The 15,199-nt window shown below is 45.3% G+C and overlaps 1 protein-coding gene across 1 annotated transcript in view; it reads left to right on the top strand.

The window, feature by feature from the left end:
• C2PH3orf20 (chromosome 2p C3orf20 homolog) overlaps nt 1-15,199 on the top strand; it is a 746,030-nt gene that overhangs the window by 420,339 nt on the left and 310,492 nt on the right. The window lies entirely within an intron of this gene.

The following is a 15,199-nucleotide window of genomic DNA, read 5'->3' on the forward strand; positions in this document are numbered from 1 at the left end:
AACCTACCTGCACCTAATAATGCTAGGCCCAGAAGGCCCTCGGGCCAGTCACAGACAGGGAGCCAGGGAGGCAGCCCCACAAATGGGGTCCCTCGCTCTCCTGATTATGTAAGCCCCCGTTGCAAGGGAAACAGACCCATCCTGGGTTATGTGTGGACTCCTCCAGCCCAAGGGGGGGGATCCAGCCAGGCACCTAACCCAGAGAACTTCCCTCCCAACTTCTCACAGGAGGGCAGGAACTCACCAAACCCTGGGCAGAACTTCTTCCCCAGGTATCCACCCAACTTCCAGCCCCAAAATCCTCCACCCTTCTATCCCCAATTCCCTGAGCCCAGACAACCGAATCCGGGAGAGGTGAGGCCAAGGGTGGAGGGGTATCCAAATCTTCCCAACCAGGGGTACTACCAAAGAAGGGATAGCTACCCTTCCCGGGATCAGCCCAGGGGAGAAAACAGGGCCCCGTATCAGCCTGAGCGGGTTTCCCAGTTAGAGCGCCAGGTTCAAAACATGGCGCGTGATCTGGGTCACATACTGAGGGCTCAGCAGAACCCTCAGATCGGCATGCCGGCGCAGAACGCACCCAACTCTGGACCTGGTGCTCCAGAACAATGACGGGGGCAGCACCCAGATAACTCACCGGTTCCCAGGGAGGAGGCACAAAGGGAAGGGGGGTGTAAAGCCTTGGAGGAAGCTTCCTTCCTCACTTGTAAACAGCCCCTGGAAACCCAGGAACCGGAAACAAAATCTCTTGCCCCTGAAAGCCTGCCTCCTAAGGAGCAGAGGGGGGGTAGGAGAAACAAAAGACCCAAACAGACTCAGTTTGAGGAGGAGGTACAGATCTTCCAATTTGAGGGAGAGGGATCCTCAGAGGATCCTGGGAAAAGGATCTTCTCCTTCAGAGAGGGGGGAACTCCTCCCAAAGAAAAATGGGTCCCTAGGGATGCAAATCCAGACTGGGGAGATGTGGAGACTGAGCTACCGCCGCCCACCATCTCATCCCAGAACCAACAGCAAGAAAATCCCATGGTTCAAACCCATCCTGGTGACTGCCTCCAAAAAGGGGGGGGGCGGCCCGGAACCGGAGCCAGGGGAAACCACAATGGCTCTGATCTCCAGTTGCCAATTTTTTCTTTCAGATTCCCAAGGCTCTCCACAGAATTCTGCCCAAATCTCTTCGCTAGCGATGTCCAAAACCAGAAAGTTAGCCCACCAGTTGTCCAAAAATGTGCATTATCTGTGCCCCCTTGAGGAGAAGGAGGGAAGATACTATGCCCCGGTATAAGTACAGGGACAGGGTACAATTTTGGCACTGGTGGACACGGGATCTCAAGCTACCCTTATGTCCAGAAGGGCCTTTGATGAACTGAATGCAGGACGGGGAGGGAATTACCAAATTCCTCTCACCTCACTTCCTGGACAACTCCAGAACTTTGACGGGAAGGAAATTCCCATCGAGGGGACGGCAGATTTGGACATTAAAATTGGGCGACACAAGTTGAAACACCCGGTCATAGTTGTGACTCCAGAGGGCACCCCTTGTTTACTGGGGAATGACCTCCTGAGGAGGTTGTACCCCTTAATAGATTGCGTAAACAAGGTCCTCTGGACCCAGACTAGCCAACCAATAAAATTAAAACAGAGTGTCAACCATTTTAGTTTAAACGGCACCTGCCACATGGTTGAACAAAAATCTGACCAAGTAGAATTTCACTTCCAGAATAGCCAAATTCCAGACGTGACAGTAATAGCAGTAGGACAACAGACTGGTGATGGGGGGTCCTCTCTTTTTCTGAAAATCAACCTTCCTTCCAGTTTAAGGTGGTATTCCACACTGGAAGGAAACACCCTGAAATTCTTTACTAATCCACAATCAGAAACTCCCACTCCTATAGTCCAGAAAGATGTGAAATCAGCTCAGAGCGTGGCTGATATTCAGCAAATTGGAGAGCAGTGTTCCTCCCTGTTCAGTTAAATGAGGGGAAGGACTCTGTTCTCGCTTGAGTGTGTGTGAACAACGGTAAGAGCTTCATCAGCGAAGCCATGTTCCGCCAACTCCCAAAAGATCCAGCCATTCCCACATTCAAACTGATAGACAAATGAGAAATGGACCTGGAAGCACCCAATTCCAAACATCTCCTGCCAAGCAGGTGTATGCTCAAAATCTCCATTGGCAACAAGAGCATAGTCCACAATTGTTGGGTTGTGCGAGACGTCACTGCCGCTTTTTACTTAGGCAGTGACATTCTCAATCGCTTTGCCATTAGTTTGGACCTAATAAACCTCAAAGCTTGGTCCCGATTAGCGGATAATCCCATGGGCTTTGATGATCCAGAAAAAGCATTTAAGTCAGCTCAATTGCTACCTTATGCAGTTGAAATTCAGATCAAAGAGGAAGTCACCATCCCAGAAAGGACCCGACAATTCTCCCTGGAAGTGAAAGCTAAAAGAGGACAACATTTGAAAAGCCCTGATGCTTACATACATCTAAACGCTTCTCTCCAACAGCAAGGGTTGAGGGTAAACCCAACACCATTAGTCACCATAGAACATGACACCATTCTAATAGAGGTGGACAACAGCGACTTAAAGAGTATTACTCTAGCCGCAGGCACCATTATTGGAATGGCGGTTGATGACCAACATATTTCCATAGATTTAGGTAATGAACTGTTAGGGCCAATCCCCAAGGACTGCTTTGACAGTGACAGTGATGACAATACGACACCAGACAGGATTTTTACCCGGCATGGGGGGAACTTCCTGGTGTACACTTCTTGCCCTTATGGTAAGGAAGATGTGACTTGTGACTTCAGGAGGGATGAGGTGATTTTCCAGGTCCATGAGGGCTGCCTTTCCCACCTGAAGCCTCCAGTCCAAATCAGCACTCTGACCAGGGACTTCTCCACCCAGCTGGAGGAGGCCGCTGAAATAGCCAAACCAGAAGTCTTTCCAGGCTTCAGGCAGATGGTGGAAGAGAGAGTCAACCTAGCTGATGCCTGTGTGACTCTGGAACAAAAGCAAAAGTTGAAACAAGTTTTCTTGGATTTCCAAGATCTCTTTGGGTTAGACTCATATGACTGTGGTCGCACTGACATCCACACAACAACAATCCCCACGGACCCTGGCATGACTCCTGTGTTTGTGAAGCAATATCGCTTGCCTCTCGCATCAATGGAGTCCCTTACTGAAATAATTAAGAACCTTGAGTCCCGGGGAATAATCCGTCCAGTCCACAGCACCTTCAATAATCCGGTGCTGGGAATATTGAAGCCAAACGGCCAGTGGAGACTCTGGGCTGACCTTAGGGAGCTCAACAAACGGGTCCATACTTCCCGATGGCTGTTGCCCTACATTGACCAAGAGCTGGCCCAGATCCAGGGGTCACAGGTATTCACTGCAATAGACCTGACCAATGGATACTGGACTGTGCCTGTCAGTAGGGAGGACCAATACAAGCTGGCTTTTACCTTTGGGGGCCAGCAATACACATTTTCCTACATAAGGCCATGCCCGACCTGGGTGCGAGGGGTAACCTGGCTTATGTAGATGATGTCCTCATCAAAAGTTCATCTGTGGAGGAACACATAGCAGAGATCCGTTATGTTCTGACCCAGTTGAGGGCCGCCGGAGCAAAACTTTCCTTTCAGAAAGCACAGTGGTGTAGAACCCGTGTTAATTTCTTGGGGCATGAGATTACTCCTCAGGGTCTCTGTCCCCAGGAAAAGAAAGTGGAAGCACTTCAGAAACTGAAGGACCCCACAACTCTGCGGGAACTAAGGAGCCTCCTTGGACTGACGAATTACAGCAGAAAGTTCATTGAGGGCTACGCAGAGATCACCAGACCCCTGATTCATCTCCTGAAGGGGGGGGTCAAGTGGGAATGGGGTCCAGAACAAGCCGAGGCAGTAAGACAACTCAAAAGAAGCCTCTCACAAGCGCCCTGCCTAGCTTACCCTGTCAGAAACAAGGAGTTCTTCCTGGAGACGGGGTTCTCTAATACGTGCTTGACGGCAGTATTATACCAAAAGCATGACAAGGTCAATAAAGTAATCTCCTATGCGAGCAAAACTTTATCCTCTGTGGAGGAAAAATTCAATGATTGTGAGAAGGCACTCCTGGCGACGGTGTGGGCATTGAAGAATTACCGCCCGTTTATCCAGGGGGAACACATCATAGTGGAGACTCCACACCAGCCTCTGCAATATCTCCAAAGTGACAGAATCCGGGCCGGAAATGTGAGTAATTCCCAAATTACTTCCTGGATTCTGTCAATGCAAGGCTTTCCTTTGGAGGTCAGATATGGCCAAAACAAGAAGAGACCCCTCGCGCAAGGTCTGGCTGACTTGCATGATTGTGCCAGAGAAAACTGTCTCGAGGACGAAAGTCTAAAAATCAAGGACAACATGGAGGCATACCTTAATTCCCCACACAAAGTCTTTGAAGAGGACAAGTGTGAGGGAATGCCCACTGTCTATGTGGATGGATGCTCTTACCATGTTGACAACGACGAGAAGAAAGAACTGGTGGCCGGCGTAGGGAATGCATGGGTGAATGAGTCCCCAGAACCCTCCGCTGGATACAAAATTGGTCCCCGAAGTAGTCAGGTGGCAGAATTGATGGCTGTGCATCAGGCCATCCTCACTGCTGTCCAGCATCAACTCCACGAACTGGTCATAATCACAGATTTGGATTATGTACGGAACAGGTTCGTGGAGAACCTGGTCAATTGGAAAACCAGAGGCATGTTATGTGCTAACAACAAACCCTTGAAACATGGGAAGTTGATCCAAAACATTGATGATCTGGTCACCTCGAATGAGATGACCATCAATTGGAAAAAGATCAAGGGTCATTCCAAAGTAGAGGGACCAGACAAAACTGGAAATGACTTAGCTGATCAGCTGGCCCAAACCGGGGCCATCCAAGGAGATCTAATTGAGATTGAGTCCCTGTTGGGGGAAATCCAGGTCACTGCTATCACTAGGTCTCAGACAAATGCTCACAACGACCTTTCAATTGCACAATGGAGTAAGGAGACCCCTGATGCTGATTTGATTACCGCTCAGAAGGGGGATCCAATAATTTGTAAATTTTACCAGCACCTTGAGGACCCTGAGAACTTTCCCCTGACGGATACCGATTACACTGGGAAAGAGGACCTAAGAGTGTTGATGAAATGTCCAAAAATGTTCCGAATCCAAGACGGTTTGCTGGTAAGGAAATCCAAAGCTGGCCACGATCAGTGGGTGGTTCCTACCTCATTCCGAAGCCTGATGTTAAGTCACGCCCATGATGCGGCCACCACTGGTCATAGGGGGTTTCACACAACATTGGAAATCTTAAGAGAGGTTGCATACTGGCCACACATGGGGCAGGACCTCGACCAATACTTGAAGGGGTGTCTTGTGTGTGCACAATTTCAGCCATCATCCCTCATGCACCGTGCGCCTCTCCAAAAGAGCGGGATGACACTGCCATGGTCAGATTTACAAATCGACTTTGTAGGCCCGTGATTCGCTCTGCTAGGGGGAATAAGTACATGTTGACTGTGACATGCTTGTTTACCAAGTGGGTGGAATGTCTCCCAACCCCAAATTGCAAGGCAGAAACTGCAGCTGCCCTGATGATTAACCACATCTTTTCCCGTTTTGGTCTACCTCAAAGGATTGAGTCAGACAGAGGTAGCCACTTCACCAGTGAAGTGATGACAAAGATGTGGGAGATACTGGGGGTCAAAAGGAAGTTGCATATTGCTTACCGGCCAGCTTCTTCTGGGGCAGTAGAGTGATATAACCGAACCATTGTGAGCATATTGAAGAAGTTTGTGGCAGATTCTGGGCCAAGTTGGGATATCTGATTACCTCTGGTCCTAATGGCCATCAGATCTACCCCTTCATCTGCAACCAAAATGTCACCATTTGAGTTGATGACTGGGCGCAAGATGGTGCTTCCTCAGCATTTGCTCTACAGGACCCAAGAGCAGACACTGATAAATGCCTCCACAACTCATGAGTATGTGGAGAATTTAAGGAAACACCTTCAACATGCTTTTGCTTATGCTCAGCGGAATCTAGAAAGATCAGCTGATAGCATGAAGACCCACTATGACCTGAAGACTTCCAGGAAGGAATATCAGGTGGGGGACCGGGTCTATCTATACAATTTCCAAAGGAACCAGACCAAACAGCGAAAACTTTTGCCTACATTGAAGGGACCCTTTGAGATTATAGACAAAATCTCCCCTGTGGCCTACAAGATCCGCATCCCCAAAGGCGGTTTGGCAGAGGGGGAAGACAAGTGGGTCCACATTAACCAGTTGAAGTGTTGCCACCCCAGGCACACTCTGCAACAACTGGAGGAATCCTCTGGAATCCTAGAGGGTACTGTCTCAGATTAATTCAGTTCTAACTTAAAATATCCTACATATCGCCTATCAAATTCTGAGTTTCTCAATGTGGGTGTTTTCGTTTTTGAATGCAAAAAGAAATGTGCATGTCCATATTTTGACTATAAATTTATATGCCACCCCACTATATCAATGGTGGGGGAGAAATGTCCATGAATAGGTATTGCCGCTCTTCCTTTGTCGTCCTAGGAGAAAGAAAACCTCGAGACTGGCCAAGGAGGACGATCCGGAGACCGGGAGCAGAGACGCAAGGGACGCGGGGTACCGCCCAATATTCCCATCAGGACCGGCGAGGAGAACCGATCGATCAGTACTGGATGGAGGAAAAGATGCTGAACTGTGCCATTTGCAGAATTGGAAGAAGATTATGCGGACAGACCAGTGCGTGGGTCAAAACCCTTGTGCACCCGACTCCCCATCGACTCAAATTCAAAGGGCAGTCACGTGGGGGGACTTGTTGGGTGTCCTGACCCACGTTTGGACTATCATGCTGCAACATTTGGTGCTGTGGGCTTAGAAAATCCAAGATGGCCAAAAAGCCCACAAGTGCGCCAGAATCCAGGAGAACCACGCAGTTTGTGCACACACCAAAATGGTTACCTAACTTGCCACCCACCAGTGTAAAGAAAGATCTTTGTTAACAAAATCCACTGTTACTGATGTCAAAAAGTTGCTGAAATCGTGGCTCATTGGACCACTTTAAAGATTCAACCCTTTTGTGGGGTTCCACATAACCATCTTACTGTAAGGAGCCCCATCAAAACAATGTTAAGCAAGGATTTACTACCATGTAAGAACCATTCCTGTTTAGAATGCATTAATCCAAGAAAGATCCCAAAATTGCATGCAGTACCAACAAAATCCTCAAGGCGGCGCTAGCAGTCTAAACTCTGACAGGAGAACTGAGTGCAGTTGCTGACAAAGGGATTTGACTCAGCTGACTTCAAAGGCTGCATTTTAATTAAAAATTAGCCACCTGCTGTTCCCAGAGGCCTGAAGACTGGGAAACCCTCTCACCTCTAGAGATTCACACCAGGAGTTAGAATCTCACATGACCTCTTGATTGATAGAAGGCAGACTGGCTGGGAGCCTCCTGGAGACCACACAATAGGCTCTTGCAATTGAATAGGATATGTTGATTTTGACTGTTTCCTGTCAACAAAGGCCTGCCTGCCAGAAGACACATGTGACTGACCCACCCAAGTCTTGGAGGCGGACTCCAACACTCTGAGAACTGAATTGAAAGCAAAATATATATTTTACAGAAACACTGATAACTCTTTGTAATCAAATGACAGAAATGTATAACTTTGAGAGCCTTAATTTAAAAAATGTACCTTCAATTCAAGCCCAAACTCCAATTTGTGTGATGTTCTGGTGGCAAACTAGCAGTTAAGAGGGTATTACTTAAAATGTCTGCATGTGAAAAGTCTGATACTTCATCAATTAATGCCTGCATGCCTTGCACACATTTGGGTAAATTTGAGTAAGAATCTGATATTGGTAACCTGATTAAAAAGTGCAAATGTTGCCATTTCTGAATGCAAGCTCCCAGGAAGAGCAGATTTGGACAGGGTATACCTCCTGTGATATGTCATGGGTGCATGTAATTTTAAACAAATGTGTACCTGTGCAAATATGTCTTTTGGGTCAAAATATAGATTGTGTGTAATTTGACAGGGGTGGGTTCTCTGTATCATAAACAGACCTCATCATGATGAAACTTCATTTCATTCCCCAATCAAGGGGAAGAGGATAAAGTGGCCAATGACAAGTGGAGAGGGGTAGGGCCTAGGAAGCTAGCCTCTCCACCCATTTTCAAAACACATAAAAGCAGACAGACAGGACAGATAGGGACCTTCAAATCCATTTGCTGCGGGACGCTCTGCCGGGAAAATCCATACTTTACCTCCATCAATCTCTAGAGAAAGCTGTGCAGAAAGATCCAGACTTCAAATCTATCAATATCCAGAACCAGAGACCCAGACCAGACCAGCAGAGCAGAGCTGACCCAGATCACTGTGAAGTGCCGAGACCAGACCAGAGTCCAGTCTAAAACCTGACCAGATCCGTGGCGAGGCCCATTCTAATTCAAAAATATATTGTGAGTACCTAGCAGAACTGTGCAGAACCAATCTCTTAGTTAAAATAATATAATTCAATCTATTTTAATCTAAGTAGAACTGCCTAAAAGCTGTCACCTGTCATTTTCTAGCTGCTAGCTGTCATTTGTCACTTTGAACTTTAAAATTTCAAATCTGAAAAACGACCTTTACCATATTGCTCATATCTCCGTGACCGGTTGTCTTAGAGACTTGCAGTAACTTTCCTCTGAAAGCTGAGAATCTTGGATTTTCAACGTACCTAGAACCGTATTCCTTTTCCATACACTTCTGCCGCAATCGCGAAAAACGCATCAGCGAATTTGCCGCGATTTGCAAATTTCTCCACGTGTGAAAACAGCAGTTTTCTTGCTTTCATTTGCCAAAAATTAGTTTAACCTGCTAGTTACTCCTAGATCCTTGCTAAAGTGAGCCTGAACTCACCCCAAGTATATTTCACTCACCCTGAACCTCCTAGAGGGAATTAAAAGCATTTTAGCATATTTTTCACTTCATTGCCAGCACATATAAAAAGCATTTTGGGCCTGTGTTTCAAACGTCTGTAGTCTAAGCTTGCTGGGGTGAACTGAATTACATTTGATTGCATTTCTGAGAACTGTGTGCTTTCCTTCCATTTCCTTGCATTGCATAAAGGGGGGAGGGGATTGCTAGAGAAAAGTGATTACATTGTTTTGTTGAAAGCATATTGAGTATTTTCTGTACTGCATTTTCATTCCACCTTGCATCCATTTGAAACCATAAAGTATTGTTGCTATCTTATCCATCCTATAACCACTCATCATTGATTATAAAGAAGTGTGCTAGTGCCAGACTATCCATTATTGGTTACTGCTCAGACTAAGTGCGATATTCAATTATTATTTATTATAAAGTGTGATATATATATATATATATATATATATTGTTTAAATTCTCAAATAAACCTTTTAACTTGCAAAACAGAACTACTTCTTGGCTCAGTGGGGTCAGGGGGATTCCAAGAGAGGGGTGTTATATAGGGGTAGTCATCCAGAACGCATGAACTGAACATAAAGATATATCAATAAGGGTTTCCATTCAGTATCCCAGACTAGGCATTGACTTAGCTGTAGTGTTGAATTGAATACTCTTACAGTCCTTCCCATGATGGCACTTGTGCTCTCTTCAACGTTGGTCGGCCGACTTGTAGGTCGCTGCACCTGGCAGGAGATGCAGCGAAGCACATTTATCATTTCTGTCAGGTTCATTTCATCTCCAATGATCTCTGAGATAGGGTTAGCATCTGAAATTGAATGTGTAGGAGGAACAGGCACATGCATCCTTCTACCCTTTACCATGTTGTGCAGACTCAAGTGGTGATCCTCAGTGGGTGTGTTTTGAAGGACAAAAAGAGCAAAGGGGAGCCAAAAAAGCTAGTTTTGGCACAGAGCAGTGGTTAGATTTGCCTAGCATTCTTTAAGTAAGCCATTCAGCAATCCTGTTTACTTGTAGCTGGTACACTGTGCAAAGATTATGTTTTATCCCCAAGAGATGTGTTATCTCATCAAAAGGGTTGTTGGAAAAGTGCTAGCCTTTGTTCGACCTTATCTCCTCACATACTGCCCATCTTGGAAACACCTCTCTCACCAGGAATTTGGCTGCAGATTTCACATCATTCTTTGCACAGGGTCCTACCTCTAGCCAACTTGAAAATGGACAAACAACAACTAGCATGTAGCATAGGAGACACATCTTTTTTGCATGTCAACATAGTTAATATGCAAGTGCCCGAAGGGCCCTTCCAGCCGTGGTATTGATCCACTTATTGTTTTTAAAGTGTGACCAGAAAAAGATTGTTGACAGGTTATACTGATTCCCAAAAACTCTGGCACTCTCTCATGCAAATTCGGCACATACCACCTTTCATTCAGCCCTGCCGCTATACTTTCTTTGTATGCATGGGTGGGGAAGTGTAGCTGTTCTAAAGACATAATTAGCCATTTTGTGGGCATCACAGGCTTCCGTGTGCTATTCTGTCACCAAATCAAATCAGTGGGTGGGAGTGAGCACCCACGCTGTATTCACAAGTCATTTTCCTCTTTTAGTGCCTGGCCTTGCAGCTCTATAATTTGGACAATGGGTGTTATCTCTCTCCCTCCCCATCCACTTTCCTTTCTGTTGCCATAAGTGGGTCTTTTTCTATTACCCCTGGGTACCTTCTTAAACTTTCTTCAGGGAAATTAGCCACTTCTTTTGCTGCTCTGTCTGTATTTTGTTTCCTAATGAGATTTTGTCTTGTTTCCCTGTGTGGACGGCACATTTTATTATTGCCACTTCCACTGATACTATTAGGGCCTCAATAAGCTATTTAAGTAGCTCTGCATGTTTTACAGGGGACTCGTCACTTCTTCTGAACCCTCTCCTTTCCAATTGTGCCAGTACTGAATGTATTGCTGATGCGACATAGGTAAAATCGGAAGAAATGTTAGCCGCATGTCCTTCCATCATGTTTAATGCACTGGCCATTGCCACTAACTCTGCTGCATGTGCTTAATATTGGGAGTGTACTCCTTTTTTGCGATACTCCTACATTTTCCCCATTTATGCTGCATACCACTGCCGCTTCAGTATGTCTCCTCCCCGTCTCCGGGTCAATACTTGGTGACCCATCAATATAAACCATGTCTACCTCTGCTCTTTCCTCCTCTTTCATTAGTATGTTCCCTTCCATTTTGTCCATGTGTGATGCACTATCGTGTATATATTCACCTTTCTGTACAGGTTCGGCTATGTCAGGGGTCTGCAACCTTTGGCTCTCCAGATGTTTTGGACTACACATCCCATGATCCCTCACCATTAGCTATGCTGGATAGGACTGATGGGAATTGTAGTCCACAACATCTGGAGAGCCAAAGGTTGCAGACCCCTGGGCTATGTAGTCAACCTGACTTTGTAACCTGATGCCCTCTGAGTTGTAAATGTGCTTTTTGATTTTTTGGAGAATGGAAAATAGCTACTATTCCATGTACAATACTATGGGGCACCCCATGGTTATTGTTGCTGCCTTCTCTATTGCAAATTCCGCAGCTGTAAGCGCTTGTTCACAGGGGAAGTGCCCCTGTATTACTGGGTCTGGAATACTGCTGTAATATGCCATGGGCTTGCGTCCCTGGGGTTTCTTTTGCATGAGGACTGCCTTCATCACTGAACCATCTCAATGTGAGACTAAATAGAACTTTTATCTGCAATTCGGGATGGCCAGCAGTGGAGCGTGGCCCAGTGCTTCCTTTACTCTGTGAAGTTCTCATTCATTTCTGATGTTTATTTTATTTCCATTTTCTCTTTTTGTGCCTCTTTAAGGCCCTGCATAAGGGGTTTTGTAATCAAACACCTATGTCCTGCAATATTTGGAGAGTCCCAGGAACTTCTACATTTCCTTCACCGTGCATGGGCGGGCTGTGGAGTGAGCCGCCTGTACCCTCTCTGGTGTTTTCCTGCGCCCTGTGCTCTAGCACCATGAAGCATTACTTGTGCTAGATGGAATTACCAATAAAGATCTCAGACCCAAATAACCAGACAGACTCAAAGAATATGGCAGAGTACTCATTTATTATAACATAGAATGAAGTAGGGCAATTTGGTGAACAACAGGCTGAAGTCCACACACTCACACATAAACTTGTTTATACAGAGGTTTTATATCTCAATGTACATCATCTATGATGTCATCCTAGATGGCAAACTATAAAATCTATTGAAGGGAGGGATAGGTTAAGGGAACATATCTACCTATAGTATACATAAGTGTTAATGACACCATTGGTTGCCCCTTATCTGCCAGGCATGCCTCGAACCACCTCTAAATATGTATAATACTGACTTAGCAGAAAAATGGCAGCGTGTTGGCCTATGCAACATTGAATAGCACGCTGCTTCATAGACCCTGTGATTAATTGGCATGCTGTCCCAACCTTGGACATTCGGCTCATTAGCAGCATGTAAGCAGAATGTACCCCAGGTGCTTAGAGTAACGTCAGACTACTCCCAATTAGTCCATTGTCTCTCATCAGTCCAGCCACAAGCCAAGGTATCTCATTCTAGGATATTTAAGGGAGTGTAGGCACCCACTATCTTCATATAAAGCTTAATGAATAACCATTGTTTTTGACTTCTGAATCACATGTGAGGAGTCCACAAAAGTGTCCTTTTTGAGCTTTTTTTTACTGCTATTTGATTAAATTATACTGGGTGTCATTACACCTCTCTGCCTCTCGAGACTGGCTCCCTCCATCTTGTATAGGCTTTGCGTATTTTTAATTGTCCAATGCTTGGCTATTGTAGATGTTTTCTTCTTTCCTCAATCCAAGAGAAATATGTCTTACGTACATTGCTTATCTTTTTGACTCCCCTTGTGCCTTGCAATTATCTCTTGAAATAGCATCCTTGATCCCAGGCCAAATAGACTCCTCTTTATTTCTCACAGAAAGCTGATTTTTCAACATTTCCTGATCTGCATCCCTGGTCTGTCTCGGATGGAGCTCGATTGGTTTTAGTACAAGTTCAACATCCACCATTCCATCAGGGCCTTCCTAGCCACGTTATGTCTTCCTCTGCAGCATGCTTCTATATGTCTCATCTACCTTGCATTTCTGCATATATACACTTATTAGTCAGCAAGTTAATTTATCTTCTTTGTATATATGATTTCTTCATCTTTAATTACAAGTATTGTTACTTCAGTTACATCTTTGCTCTTGAGTATTTTTATATTGTTTCAGTACGTCTCCATATAAGCCCTTCATGACGTCACTCTGCCCTCATCAGATTTCACTCAACGATCCATGATGTCCACTGGTGTGTGAAGATATCCTTTCAGTGCAAGGGAACATTCGGTATGGTTGCCTGAGTGGCAAGGGGCCAGGGATAACATGTCAACCAGCTCCTCTACAGCCCCTCAACAGATATTACATGTCCCAGATACACAATCTCTTTTTGACAATTCTGCAATTTCACTTGTCCTCCTTGTATCCTTTTTCTGCTAGCAATGCCAAAAGGTGTATTGACTATGTTCTACACTCTTCCTCCTTTTCACTGCATATTAGCAAATCATCAACATACTGAATCAATGTGCTTGTCATTTGTACATTGCACAGGTCCATCTGGATCACCCTGTTAAAAATGCTAGGTGACTCGCACTACCCCTGAGGCAAACAAGTGTGTTTGAATCTTGTCCTGTGATAGGTGAACACAGTTACGTATCTTGAGTCTGGGTGCAAAGGAATAGAAAAGAATGCGGTTTTCAAGTCAATGACAGCAAATACTTCGCTTTTGTCGGGATGTTGCACAATATTGTGGCGGGGATCGGGACCAAAGGAAATTCTGCTTCAACCACATTGTTTAAAGGGCGCAGATACTGGATGAAATGCCATGATCCACCCTTTGATTTTTTTATCGGCTATATTGCTGTGTTGCATGGTGATGTGGAGGTCTGGACAATGCCCTGCTGCCATAGTGCATGTAAAGTAAAATATTCTTTCATCTGCTTCTCTGGACAATGGGTATTGTTTTGCATGTGGCAATAAATCCCCTTTCTTTAGTTTTATCTTTACAGCCCCCACTTCTTTCAGTACCCCTACATCATGGGGCCCATTCGTCCATAATTTCACTGGCACTTTTTTTAGATCCTCCTCTTGTGGAAACAGAGAAATTGATATGAGGCCGGGAAGCCCAAGAGGAAACACACCAACACAGGTTACAAAGGACATACAAAGCGCTTTATTTCAAAGTTACAAAGTTACCAAAGTCAATTGACATTCGAATAGCTATTCGGCCCTCTGACTAACACGCGAACCTTCAACGTAACGTTCGCACTGAAAGTGGGAGAGACCGATCATCGGGATGCTTGGGTTTTTATACGTTTTGTCCTGCATTGGCCAGCCCTCTCACAAGTTAACCATTCTTGGAACTGTGGCTAGGGTTCGTAGCCAGGTCAAACACACAATTTACATAATTTGATCAGTTCCGCTGATACAGTTATATATTTACACACAGGTTAAAGAGAGGACAAGGTCTTAGTTCGTGACCCTAACAAGTGGCCTGCGGACATATTATTTATTCATGTGTGCGGAGGTCACCATGGCTGGAGTCTTACTCAAGATGTCATTCGGCCTCCATTTTGTGATTCAGGGTGACTTCCACACTGCAAGAGTACCTAAAATGGTGGCTAGATCCAAGATGGCGGCTTACACAATACAATAAGGTCAAGACCTTGCCGCGGAACCTATGTACATAGTATTCTTTAGACAACTTGGCGTAGGCCAACATACATTCAAACAATGCGATTGGGGTCACAATATTATATCGATTTCCACAGACCCTCCTTTTGGCCTATGCCAAGTGCTAATACATCATTTCCTAATGCTTTCGAAAATAACTGAAAGCATTATCATCCATAGGTTCCGCATCATTGTCCGAAATGTCAATAGCCATAAAGTTGTTCATAAGAACTTCTTGCAACATGAACTCTTTAGATGCTGTCTTCGGGGTGTATATCTTATGCCCTATCGCGCTCATTACCTGAGCACAACATCCCCCCATCATTCCACATATACTCGGGAGGCATTGAAAACAACAGCAAAGAACTAACAGAATCCCTAAAATACCTAAAATGACAGAAAGCACCTTCCACCCCCAAGAACGTAAAGAATCCCAA

Source organism: Ambystoma mexicanum, chromosome 2p (assembly GCF_040938575.1).
Source record: "Ambystoma mexicanum isolate Mex_15411 chromosome 2p, UKY_AmexF1_1, whole genome shotgun sequence".
In the NCBI taxonomy this organism is placed as follows: Eukaryota; Metazoa; Chordata; class Amphibia; order Caudata; family Ambystomatidae; genus Ambystoma; species Ambystoma mexicanum.